General features: G+C 49.0%; 1 protein-coding gene across 3 annotated transcripts in view; it reads right to left on the reverse strand.

Annotated features, from left to right (window-relative positions):
- Positions 1-6,000, reverse strand: part of prelp (proline/arginine-rich end leucine-rich repeat protein) — a 67,599-nt gene that overhangs the window by 43,967 nt on the left and 17,632 nt on the right. The window lies entirely within an intron of this gene.

Raw genomic sequence — 6,000 nt, forward strand, 5'->3', positions numbered from 1 at the left:
TAGATAGATAGATAGATAGATAGATAGATAGATAGAGTTATTTCACAAAATGCTGGTGTAACTCAGCAGGTCAGGCAGCATCTCAGGAGAGAAGGAATGGGTGATTGAAGTCTGAAGAAGGGTCTCGACCCGAAACGTCACCCATTCCTTCTCTCCTGAGATGCTGCCTGTCCCGCTGAGTTACTCCAGCATTTTGTGAAATAAATACCTTCGATTTGTACCAGCATCTGCAGTTATTTTCTTACACTATATATATATATATATATATACACCCACACTGAACGCTGTCTCGTTTACCACATTGTTTACGCTGCACTATGTTTACATGTCATGTTATGCTGTTGCAAGTAAGAATTTCATTATTCTATCTGGGACATTTGACAATCAAACACCTTGACTCTTGAGTCTCTTGACCTGTGGATTAGGTCGGGTGGAGGCACAGGGTCTCTTGCCCAGCCGAGGGGAATCGAGAACCAGAGGACACAGATTTAAGGTGAGGGGGGGGAAGATTTAATAGGAACCTGAGTGGTAACTTTTTTTACAGAAAGGGTGTAAAAGGGTGGGGCGAGCTGCCGGTGGAGATGGTTGAGGCAGTGATTATCGCAACATGGGAGGGTTTTCTCCGAGATCTTCGGTTTCCTCCCACACTCCAAAGACGTGCAGGTTTGTAGGTTAATTGGCTGGGTAAAATGTAAAAATTGTCCCTAGTGTGTATAGGGTAGTGTTACTGTGCGGGGATCGCTGGGCGGCACGGACTCGGTGGGCCGAAGGGCCTGTTTCTCTAAATCTAAAAAAAAAATCTAAAAAAAACGTTTAAGAAACATTTAGACAGAGGTACGTGGGTATGTCAGGTTTACAGGGATATGGGCCAAACGCGGGCAGGTAGGACGCGTGTAGATGGGGCATGTTGGTCGGTGTGGGCAAGTTGGGCCTAAGGAAGGCAGTGGAGGGCAATTCTCTGAATGCATTCAAGAGAGAGCTAGATAGAGCTCTTAAGGATAGCGGAGTCAGGGGGTATGGGGAGAAGGCAGGAACGGGGTACTGATTGAGAATGATCAGCCATGATCACATTGAATGGTGGTGTTGGCTGGAAGGGCCGAATGGCCTCCTCCACCACCTATTGCCTATTGTCTAAGGGTTGTACTGTATGACTATATATCTTTGAGCGTGTCTACAATGTACCATGTTCACATATTAATAGACAATAGACAATAGACAATAGACAATAGACAATAGACAATAGACAATAGGTGCAGGAGTAGGCCATTCAGCCCTTCGAGCCAGCACCGCCATTCAATGCGATCATGGCTGATCACTATCAATCAGTACCCCGTTCCTGCCTTCTCCCCATACCCCCTCACTCCGCTATCCTTAAGAGCTCTATCCAGCTCTCTCTTGAAAGCATCCAACGAACTGGCCTCCACTGCCTTCTGAGGCAGAGAATTCCACACCTTCACCACCCTCTGACTGAAAAAGTTCTTCCTCATCTCTGTCGTGCTGCTCCAAGTAAGAACTTCATTGTTCCGTCTCGGGTCGTATGACATTAACACGCTCCAGTCTCTTGAGGATGTTGCCTGGGCTGGAGGGCCTGAGCTACAGGGAGAGGTTGAGCAGGCTGGGACTCTACTCCTTGGAGCGCAGGAGCATGAGGGGTGATCTTCTAATAGAGGCGGATAAAACCGTGAGGGGAATAGATCGGGTAGATGCACAGATAGGGGTTGCCAACTTCCTCGCTCCTAAATACGGGACAAAGGGTGACGTCACCGCCCCGCGCCCCCACGTGACCTCGCCCAGCCCAGCGGCCACGTGCTCCCGCTCCACCAATGGCGGCCGCCATTGGTGTAGCGGGAGCGCGTGGCCGCTGGCTGGGCGAGGTCACGTGGGGCGCGGGGCGGTGACGTCACCCTTTGCCCCTTATTTGGGAGCGAGGAAGTTGGCAACCCTACTAATACGGGACAACTAATTTAGCCCAAAATACGGGATGTCCCGGCTAATACGGGACAGTTGGCAACCCTAGGGTACAGTCTATTACCCAGAGCAGGCAAATCAAGGACCGGAGGGAATAGGTTTGAGGGGCAACTTTTTCACTCAGAAGGTGGTGGGTGCATGGAACGAGCTGCCGGAGGGGGTAGTTGAGGCTGGGACCACAACAACATATCAAAGACCCTTGGATAGGTACATGGATAGGAACGGTGATATGGGATATGGGCTAAACGCGGGCAAATGGGATTAGCGTAGATGGAGCGTGTTGGTCATGTCAGCCATGATCACATTGAATGGCGGTGCTGGCTCGAAGGGCCGAATGGCCTACTCCTGCACCTATTGCCTATTGGTCGTCATGGAAGAATTATGAACTGAGGAATTGGGCTGAAAGTCTGTTTGTATGTTATAATTTTCCGCGTTATAATTTTCCACTAAAGAACACTGAGTACTGGGGTAACTCAGTGGTTCAGGCAGCATCTCCGGAGAACTTGGATAGGCGATGTTTCGGCTCGGGTCCTTGCTTCAGATTGATCTCAGATGTAAACCAACATCTGCAGTTCCTTGTGTCTACTCTAAGATATTCCAGATGTTGACCTGATAAACACCCTGGACAAGCTGTCGGCCTTGGTCACTTTTCTCAATCTGACTCGTTCTAAACTGGTGGGGTTGCAAGCAGTGATGGAAGGTGAGGAACTAGTTAACTTATGCTTCGTGTCCTTACCTGAGCTGGGCAAGGAAGTCCCCTGTGATTTTGGATGTATTAAAAATCCCAACTCAACTCTTTTATAGATGCATTTCTGATTTTACTGCACAGAAAAACATCTAAAACGGCTAACACAAAGGACATATTCACAGCAAGGACACAGAGTGCTGGAGTAACTCAGCGGGTCAGGCAGCATCTGTGGAGAACACGGATAGGTGACGTTTCACAGAGTGCTGGAGTAACTCAGCGGGTCAGGCAGCATCTGTGGAGAACACGGATAGGTGACGTTTCACAGAGTGCTGGAGTAACTCAGCGGGTCAGGCAGCATCTGTGGAGAACATGGATAGGTGACGTTTCACAGAGTGCTGGAGTAACTCAGCGGGTCAGGCAGCATCTGTGGAGAACACGGATAGGTGACGTTTCACAGAGTGCTGGAGTAACTCAGCGGGTCAGGCAGCATCTGTGGAGAACATGGATAGGTGACGTTTCACAGAGTGCTGGAGTAACTCAGCGGGTCAGGCAGCATCTGTGGAGAACATGGATAGGTGACGTTTCAGGCCGGGACAATTGCCCTTTGTATGGAAGGAGCCTAGAAAAGGACTGGTATGGAACCTAGAAAAGAATTATAGCAATATGGGGAGAAGGCAGGAGAATGTGACTGAGAGGGAGAGATAGATCAGCCATGACTGAAAGGCGGAGCAGACTTGATGGGCCGAATGGCCTAATTCTGCTCCTGTGACTTATGAACTGATGAGAATAAAGTTTATTAGATCAGTGTAGGATTAGTGTTAATGGGTGAGTTGCAGGACAACACACAATAGACAATAGATGCAGGAGGAGGCCATTCGGCCCTTCGAGTCTGTGCGCACCGCCATTCAATGTGATCATGGCTGATCATTCTCAATCAGTGCCCGGTTCCTGCCTTCTCCCCATACCCCCTGACTCCGCTATCCTTAAGAGCTCTATCCAGCTCTCTCATGAATGCATTCAGAGAATTGGCCTCCACTGCCTTCTGAGGCAGAGAGTTCCACAGATTCACAACTCTCTGACTGAAAGAGTTTTTCCTCATTGGGCCGCGGGGCCTGTTTCCATGCTTCAGACTGATTGTCGTAGCGGGGAGAAAGCTGAAAGAGATGTGGGGGTGGGGCAAAGGCTGGCGAGTGATAGGTGGATACAGGTGAGGGGGGGGGGGTTGATCGGCAGACAAAGGACAGAGAAGAAAAGAAGATGAGAGGGTGTCAGAGAAGGAGGGAAGACGAGTGGACTAAGTCTCAGCAAACAGTACATGCTGGAGCACTTTCCTTCAGGGACAGGATTTACAGAAACACAGGAGGAAATAAAAATTACTGTATCCTATCTGCAAAACGTGGTGGAAATCTAAAATGAAAAAACAGAAACCGTTAGAAATACTCAGTGAAGACAGACACAGAGTGCTGGAGTAACTCAGCGGGTCGGGCAGCATCTGTGGAGAGAAGGAATGGGCGATGTTTCGGGTCGAGACCCTTCTTCAGACATCACCCATTGATCAGTCTGAAGAAGGGTCTCGACCTGAAACGTCACCCATTCCTTCTCTCCACAGATGCTGCCTGTCCCGCTGAGTTACTCCAGCACTTTGTGTCTATCTTTGGTGTAAACCAGCACCTGCAGTTCCTTCCTGTACTACCTGAGGAGTGGTCCCCCACTTTCATTGACAGAAAGATTGCCTAAGAGAGTCATAGAGTGATACAGCGTGGATACAGCCCAGCCTGCCCACACCGGCCAACGTGTCCCAGCTACACTAGTCACACCTGCGTTTGGTCCATATCCCTCCAAACCTGTCCTATCCATGTACCTGTCCAACTGCTTCTTAAACGTTGGGATAGTCCCAGCCTCAACTAGCTCCTCTGGCAGCTCGTTCCACACACCCACCACCCTTTGTGTGAAAACGTTACCACTAAAAGATTCCTATTAAATCTTTCCCCCTTCATCTTGAACCTACGTCCTCTGGTCCTCGATTCCCCTACTCTGGGCAAGAGACTCTGTGCGTCTACCCGGTCTGTGCCTCTCATGGCTTTATACACCTGTATTTTGTGCCTATCTTCATTACAAGGAATGTTTTGTATTAAATTAACAGTTGGAAACATAGAAACATAGAAAATAGGTGCAGGAGGAGGCCATTCGGCCCTTTGAGCCAGCACCGCCATTCAATATGATCACGGCTGATTATCTAAAAATCAGTACCCCGTTCCTGCTTTCTCCCCACATCCCTTGATTCCGTTAGCCCTAAGTGCTAAATCTAACTCTCTCTTGAAAACATCCAGTGAATCGGCCTCCACTGCCTTCTGTGGCAGAGAATCCCACAGATTCGCACTCTCTGAGTGAAAAAGTTTACCCCTCGGGTTCCTATTAAATCTTTCCCCCAACACCTATGTCCTCTGGTTCTCGATCCCCTTACTCTGGCCAAAGGACTCTGTGCATCTACCTACCGATCTATTCCTCTCATGGTTCTGTACACGTGACAATAATAAAGCTAAACCTGAATCTCAGTCCATGAGATGTTTTGGAAAGGGACCAAGCTCATCAGAAAATTCCTTTCGCGTGAAGTTACCGCCTTGGTTTCCTGTGCAAGTAATGAGCAGCATTTTTCTGTGGCGCGGCAGTGTTTGGGCTGGGCAGCGACTGCAAAGGGAACAACGGGCGAACATTCCACTCAAAATAACAATCCCTTCTGGTGGAGAGATTAATGACAACGGCCTTGGCCAGGGACTTCATTTCTGACGCCCAGTTCTCTCATCGATTCTCGAACATAGGATGAGCATGAACATAAAGGCGATCGATGGTCAGCATGGACTCGGTGGGCAGAAGGGCCTGTTTAAGGTCAAAAGCGATAGGAGCCGAATCAGGCCATTCGGCCCATCAAGTCTACTCCGCCATTCATTCAGTCATGGCCGACCTATCTCTCCCTCCCAACCCCATTCTCCTGCCTTATAGACAATAGACAATAGGTGCAGGAGTAGGCCATTCGGCCCTTCGAGCCATTCAATGTGATCATGGCAGATCATTCTCAATCAGTACCCCCCGTTCCTGCCTTCTCCCCGTAACCCCTGACACCCGCACTGATCAAGAATCTGTCAATCTCCACCTTAATCCACCAATCAATCCCACAGATTCACCACCCTCTGACGAAAGAAATTCCTCCTCATCTCCTTCCTAAAGGAACATCCTTTAATTCTGAGGCTGTGCCCTCTGGTCATAGACTCTCCCACTAGTGGAAACATCATCCCCACATCCACTCTGTCCAGGCATTATCTCTAAACTAAACTAAACTAAACTAA

The sequence above is a fragment of the Rhinoraja longicauda genome, chromosome 24 (assembly GCF_053455715.1).
Source record: "Rhinoraja longicauda isolate Sanriku21f chromosome 24, sRhiLon1.1, whole genome shotgun sequence".
Taxonomy (NCBI): domain Eukaryota; kingdom Metazoa; phylum Chordata; class Chondrichthyes; order Rajiformes; family Arhynchobatidae; genus Rhinoraja; species Rhinoraja longicauda.